Genomic DNA, 8,060 nt, shown 5'->3' on the forward strand with positions numbered 1-8,060 from the left:
TCTTCAGAAAAGCATGGACATACTTCTTGTATAAAACGTTCTGTCTGACTGGGAGTAACCTTAATTCCTCTGCTAGCAAGCATATGTGTTAAAAGATCAATACAGAGTCTTCTTTCTTTGGACTCAGTATGGCACATCTTCTCAATCTAAGTTCTGTACTATCCACCTTCTTACCCTACTTATCCTCTATAGGGGGGTCTGCAGTACCCTGGTGGAGTCCTATCCGTCCCGAGTGTGGGGTTCTCAATGGGGGGGGGGGCTTACCTAGGGGTCCCTGTTTGGGCGCCACATGCTGGGGTTGTGCCACTAATTTCACCCCTGCTATGTGGCGATTACCCCCTTTTAAGTCTTTTGAATTGACAGCTGCTCTAGAAAAGAGAGGCATACATTGAATACAGCAACAAGATATTAAACAAATTACAGTAATGAATAAAAAAATGAGGAAGTCTTCCTTTATACCAGCCCAGCTGGGTAGCCATGAAGTAAGAGTAGTAAATTCCTTTGTAAAGAAGCCTTCCCTTTTTACAGACTGAAAAAGAACCAAACAAATTCTGTTTTAGTTTACTTTAGATTTTTTTTTATCTAATTAGATTTATTATTCAGTATACCTATAATTTTCCTTTAAGATTTCTCTTTACAACCTTTCTATGACTTTCACAAACCTTCTTACAACTTTTACAAACATTCTTATAACTTTAACTCACTTTCTTTTTTTTTTTTCAAAATGAATCTCTATGCCTCATGCCTTCTATTACCAACACTATAACTTTTTTCTATTCCCTTCTTAAGTATTTCTATTCTAATATCCTTTCTTCCTGTTATATCCCTTTCTTTATGTCCCTTATCACTTTTTTACTTCCTTAACTCTAATTCTTTTTTAACTTACACAGACCTCCTGCAGCTTACACAGACCCTCTGTAACTTGCCTAGTCCCTTTTAGTTTGTTTCTTCTTAACTCATTCAGAAATATAACTACTTTCTAACTAGTTAAAATTCTTAACTCTTAGAAACAATTGTTAGGTGACAAGGAAGCAATAACATTCCTCAGATTAGCAATACATTCACATTTTTAAAAGCTATATTTCAAAAAAAAGTAAGACATATTAATTAACACATCTAAATCTACTCTCTAGCTTCTCTGTAATAAGAAGCTAAAAATAGGCAAACTCAGATTATGGTTTCCATCGAAATATAGTTTTTCTCCCTAAGATTACCCTTATTTTTATCAAAGAGCCAAATCAAGACTAAATTATTTACTGTATTCAGTTGAGTTCCAGTTTGGCCTAATTATTTGCATAAACACAACAGAAATAGTAATTGATTACATAGACTTTTTAAAAAATCTGCCTTGCTGGAATCTCACAAGAAAGTTTCCTCTCAGGGCAAAGAAGCCAGGCCACACAGTTGCCATCAGGCTTTGCTTGCAATACCTATAGGTTTGGGTATATTCCTCAAGTTTTTGAGGTACCCACAGGTATCTTGAGATTCCTTCTTGATATCTTTTAGGAAAGCAACCTTTGTTCTTTACCTGGAAAGATTGCCATGAACCAGTGACCAAGCAAGGTACCAGGCTATTTATCCAAGGGACTTATTGGCTTCAAAGTCAATCTTTATTCCTTAGCACTTTCTGGTAACATCCAGAGTCCTGGCATGTCTCTTTTAGACATGATATTCCAGCAAAGCCTTGGTTAATAAAACCACAGTTGGAAACTGGATTATGTCCTGTTATGAAGAAATCTAATTCTTATTGGATTTATGCAGACAAACACATTGTCATGAGAACAATAATACTCATTAAGAGTATCTAAATTCTAGAGGGATAAAGTAGGGAGAAAAATATAAATGCCTCAACATTGCTTATGAAAGTATAATTTACTAAATTGCTTTAAGAAAAGAAACAAGTTCCTCTATGTCTGGAAAACAAGAAGGTTAAAATCAATATTTTTAATAAATATTACAAAAAGCATACAATTATTTTTATTTCATTCAGTCCTATAATCAAATTCTGTTTCTCCTGATTTTTCTTGCCAGTATTTATATAAATCCAAATACGCTATAGAGTTCTAATAATTTTTATCTAGTTTGAGGGAATGGTCTCAGAGATATGTAGCTTAAAATAAATCAGAGCCCTTTTCCATGGATCTTTCAGAAGATGTAACATCTTTGTAAATGTATCAGAGTAAAACAATGACTGGCTGTAAATGACAAAAAAAAATAAATTTAAAATGGCGTGGTTATATATTTCATTACAATGCAATTTACATGTTACCTTTCACTTTTAGTCATAGAATCAAAAGCATAAGTCAACCAATCAGCCAGAATGCGGCCCAGTGGGCTGCCAGGTGGGGTTGCCAGTGCATTTCCCATGCTTTTCAACACCCAGAAACAGAAACAGAAGGTACCTTAAATATGCCACTCCTGGCTTACAGTGCTCAGGACATACAGAGATAACAGGCGCGCAAACAGAATGCTGATTCAACCAATAGCAAAGGCCACTGGGAAAGTTTGTAAGCACTTACGGAAAGTCCCCGAGTTAAATAACTCAGAGCTGCTATTAAGTTTGCACAGGTGCCTGCAAGAAGTTTCCCAAGTCTAGGCAACCACCCTGAGTCCTTTGCCACTCCCCATAGGGTATTACCTTAGGGCTCAGAGGAGAGTCCTGTGGAGTCACCAAAATATGTTACCAGCAAACCCCGGTGTGGGTTCGGGCTGCCTGTCGCTGTGTCTAATAATGAAGGCAGGGTTGACATATAAGGCATTTATTGAAAAGGCTAGCCAACCAAGACAAGGCGCTTACAAGCATTCAAATCCTGTCTTACAGCAAGGTGCAGGGGACAGGATTATAAAGGAGAATGGACTAGGGTGAGACTGAGAAAGGAATGCAGCTACGTGCAGCCCTGGAGGTCCACAGATGTTAGTTATTGTCCTTAGTTATCAGGCAGTGAGATGATGTTTTGACTCCTGGTAGTCATTCGGACCATGCTTATTGGTTCTTGCTGGATTCACAGCTGAGTCACCTTCTCAATCGCTATATTCACCATGCTGTGCACACATCACCACTATCTAATTCCCAGAATATTTCCAATACTCCAAACAAAAATCCCATACGGTTATCTGTCACTACATATTCCCTCCTTCTCCCAACTCCTGGCAACCAATACTCTCTATCTAAGGATTAGCTTATTCTGTATATTTCATATAATTGGAATTATGCAACATATGACCTTTTGTATCTGGCTTCTTTCACTTAGCATAATACTTTTGAAGTTCATCCATGTTGTGGCATGATTCAGTACTTTGTTTCTTTTTATAGCTGAATAATATTCCATTTTAAGTATATACCACATTTTATTTGTGTGTTCATCATTTGCTGCCATGAATATTTTTGTACAATTTTTTGTTTAAATACTTGTTTTCAATTTTTTTTTGGTATATATCTAGGAGTGGAGGTACTGGGTCATATGTTAATTCTATGTTTAACTTATTGACAAACTGCCAAATTTTTCCACAGTGGCTGCACCATGTTATATTCCCACCAGCAATGTATGAGGGTTCCAATTTCTTTCTCCACATTTTTCCCATTTTTCCACTTTTTAAATTATAGCCATCTTAATAGACGTGAAGTAGATTATTATTTAATCATAAGAAGGAGTGAAGTACTGATACATGCTACAATATGAATGAATCTTGGGAACCATTATACTAAGTGAAAGACATCAGACACAAGAGGCCACATATTGAGTGATTCCATTTGTATGAAATGCCCCAAATAGGCAAATCCTTAGAGATAGAAGTAGAATTGTGATTGCCAATGGGTAGAGTATTTCTTTTTGGAGTGATGGAAATGTTCTGGAGTTAGATAGTGGTGATGGTGGTAAAACTTTGTGAATATACTACGAAGTATTGAGTTGTACACTTTAAGGGAGTGAATTTTATCATAGGTGAATTATATCTTAATTTTTAAAAAGCATAGTGTCTCATTGTAGGTCTAGAGATGATATTTGATATTTAAATTTATAGCATTTCTCTCCTTTATTTTTAACAGCATTATACCAGGTAGAGTACCCAAGAAAAGCAGTATAGTTTGTTGATGGAAAAGGCACACAGCCAAAGGTGTGAATGAGACTGAAATTAACCCATACCATTCTTTTTTAACTTGGTGTTTTCTAGCTTGGTGCTACCCCAGCCCAGAGGAAAAAGTACCATTTTACCACTTTGTAATTCAACTGCCCAGAGGAGAAAGACATCTTACTTTGATTTGTCTTTTTAGAAAGGGCAGCAGTCTAGTGGAGATCCTAGTACAGTGGATACTACTTTCCCATCCTGAAAATTGGGCCATCTCCACAGCCTTTTACTTTAACTGGGTCTAATAAAAAGTTATAAATTACACCCCCATAATTCTCTAAAGGTCTGTTGATTATAATTCACTCTCCTGTGTAATTTCTGTGTTAGAGTTCTTTAATTGCCGGCCACAGAAAATTATTCTGAGTAACTTAAGCAAAAAAAACAAAACAAAACAAAAAAAAAAACATACAGTTTTGGAAGGACCCCGGAGTTGCTCAAAACCAAATGAAGTGCTGAACAAACAATGCCTCAAAGAGGTCAGGGACTAAGGAAGCTTGTGGCCTTTGGGTAGCAGAACCTCAGTCTCTGTGCTCTCCATTTAGGTTTAAAATTTAGGCACAGAGGATCTGATTATTCCATTCAGAGGGATGGGATCTCTGAAAGAATGCTGGACAAACCAAGCAATAGCTACCAAAGGAGATAAGAAAAAGAGGGTTGTCAACATCAATGTGGAGATGCTGAATAGGCCTTTAGATCTATAAATTTGGATATCAGAGGAGAGGGCTAGACTGGGATAAACAACTAGGAATCGGAAGATAATTGAAATAATGGGCATCGTTGAGAGTACCCAGGAAGAGAGTGAGTAGCCATGCACCCCTTCATCTCCATTACCTCAGGGTAGGAATGGTTACTGGAATAATTTGAAACTACAGGATTGTTTCTATTTTTTGGAAGATGTGATATTCCTAGTGATTGGGCAGAGTCCAGAGTATGGGAACATATAACACTGTGCTGGGAAAGAACATTCCATCTCATAAGAATGAAGTTGTTATGTGAAGATTTTAATGAAATGTAACTTCTTTATATCAATTACAATAAATGCCATTTTATTTTTTCTCTACAATTTATTATTTATACAAGGATGGACAAAAGTAGGTTTATAGTTGTGAGTACATGAAACATAGTTTATTCTTGTATTATTACTTATTAATTGTATTATTTCCATACAAATAACGGTAACCTGCTTTTCCCCACCCCCATATTTCACTTAGTTTCACTTAGTTTCACTTAGTGCTAAGTGTTTTATGTATGTCATCTTAAGTAATTCTCACAATGAAGTAGTTATTATTATCACTATATTTTACATGTGGGTTACTTTAATCTCAGAGAGTTTAAGCAATTTACTCAAGGTCATATTGCTAGAAAGCAGTGGAAAGGGATTGAAGTAAGGCCTGAGTTCAAAGACATTTCTACTCGATATCAAAAGATATAGCAATACCAGCATTAGCTATAGTTTAGAATTATTGAGCTCTTACTGTGTACCATATAAATACCAATACTTTGTATACATTATCTCATTTAATCCTCTTAATTACCTTGCAGGTGATCCCTATTTAACAATTGAGGAATCTGAGGCTTAGAGATGTTAATTTCATGGTTGTAACATAGCAAATAGTCAGTTTGATTCCAAAGCCTATGTGCTCAACCTTAGACTAGTGGCTCTCTTTCCTGCCTGTATATTAGAATTACCTGGGGTGTTTTTTTAAAAAAACTGATGCCAAAGCTCATCATCAAAAATTCTGATTTAATTTATCAGGATATAGACTAGGCATTGGATTTTTTAATAGAAAGCTTTTATTTATTCCTTCAATTTATTCAATCAACATTTTTTAAGATGCTTTTTATTTTTTATATATTTCTTTATTGATTAAGATATTACATATGTGTCCTTATCCCCATGTTACCCCCTATCCCCCCGCTCATGCCCTCACCACCCTGTTGTCCGTGTTCATTGGTTAGGCCTATATGCTTGCATATAAGTCCTTCGGTTGATCTTATTCAATCAACATTTAATGAATGTCTTCTCTATGCCAAATACTTTCTAGACATTTACTTTCTAGTAAGATATATCAGATATTGCCACAATCATACATAACAACTACAAACTCTCAATAGTATGAAAAATTAACAATTTATTAAGCACTTATTCTCACAGATCTGGAGGCAGTTGGGATTCAGTTGATTAGGTAGTGCTGTGTGTTTTGGGTAACTGCTGGGGTCCAGCCCCAGCAGGTCTAGGGGTCCCCAAAGGTGTAGACGGAGTCGGCGAAGAAGGAATGACACGGAGACAGTGTTCAGTTGATCAGCAGCCTAGCCAGGATCTCTAGCCAGGATCTCCAGCCAAGTTCTGGTCTGGATCTCCAGCGAAGTTCTGGTTAGGATCTCCAGCCAGGTTCTGTGTCTATGTTCTCTTGCTAGGTTCTCCAGGTTCTCCAGCCAGGTTCTGTAGCCATGTTCCCTCGCTAGGTTCTCCAGCCAGGTTCTGTGTCCATGTTCTCTTGCTAGGTTCTCCAGGTTCTCCAGCCAGGTTCTGTAGCCATGTTCCCTCGCTAGGTTCTCCAGCCAGGTTCTGTCCAGGTTCTCCAGCCAGGTTCAGTCACCAGGTTCTAGTCAGGTTCTCTTGCCAATTTCTGTAGTCAGGTTCAGTCCAGGATCTTTTGCCGTGTTCCCTCCAGCGAAGTTCTTCTGTCTCTAGGTTCTGTGTAGGTTCTGTCTTCTGTTGTCTTGTTACATCTGTATTTATACCAGTTGATTCCAAGCCTATCAATCTCTATTCCAAAAGTTAGGGCGTTTCTTATCTCCATTCCAGGGAGTAAAGATTATGTAGCTTAAGCATGATTGTTCATAGTTAAAGTGATTAATTACCCGCCTGGCACTTAGTTAAGGGGTTTTATTCCCTCCCTAACTTCAGGGGAAAATCCCTACCTGGGGAAACAACCTTTCTCAGAGAGGTGACCTTGGTTAAAACACATAGTGCCAAGAAGGTGAGCAAACATATTAAGAACAGTATGCCATGTATGCCAGGTCCCTTGAAACAGCAAGGATGGACCGGCTCCCGGCAGGTAACTCTGATTCAGGCTAGAGTTACTCTGCTTTTCTTGCTGTAGAACTGTGAGTCAACTGAGGTGGCTCTGTTTCATGTATTCTCATCTTCAGACCAGTGACCTAGCTGGGGCTTGTTTCTCTCATGGCAGTGGCAGAATCATGAGAGGGGACATGTCCAAGCACATTTCATTTCAACCCTCTGCTTAAGTCACATCTGTGACATTCCATTAGCCGAAGCAAGTCTCAAGGCTGAGCTCAAAGGTAAAAGATGGGAAAATAAGCTTCACTTTTTTTGTGTGCAAAGTTCATGGTAAATTCTGAGAACTGGAGCCATTATTTCAATGTAAGTGGAAAAGACCAAAAAAGAACCATAAATATAATAAAATTATCAAATGTGTTAAAAAGTGATATGTAATATTGCAAAAAAGAAAAAAAAATTCTGGTGGGTGATATGAAGGTTATTCTAATGTGCTGCTAGGACTGAGAACCACTGATCATACAGTGTTCAACCTGGAAACAACCCTGGGCTAGCATTTCCCCAGCCATTTAAAAAATAATAAAACAGACCCAGAAAGTAGAAGAATCTTACTCAAGGTTCATAGGTAGAATGTTATAGAAATGGAACCGGGGCCTAGGTCTTTTAACTCTCTAGACTGTTTCTCTTATACCAGTATTTCAATTTATGGTCTTCTCTTTTTACCAATGGCTCCAAAAACATGTTGTGGAAAGACACAGCCATTCTCTCTTATCCTGTCCTCAAACATTAGAGGTATACTCCATAAATCCTATACTTCCCTTAGTAACCCAATTCAGAGCCCAATATAACATTACCAATACCTATACTCTATAACAGTTTGCAGACAGTCTATCCTTTTATTTTTTTTCTTCTG

The sequence above is a fragment of the Myotis nattereri genome (genome assembly GCF_964212035.1).
Source record: "Myotis nattereri genome assembly, chromosome: X".
NCBI classification, from domain to species: Eukaryota; Metazoa; Chordata; class Mammalia; order Chiroptera; family Vespertilionidae; genus Myotis; species Myotis nattereri.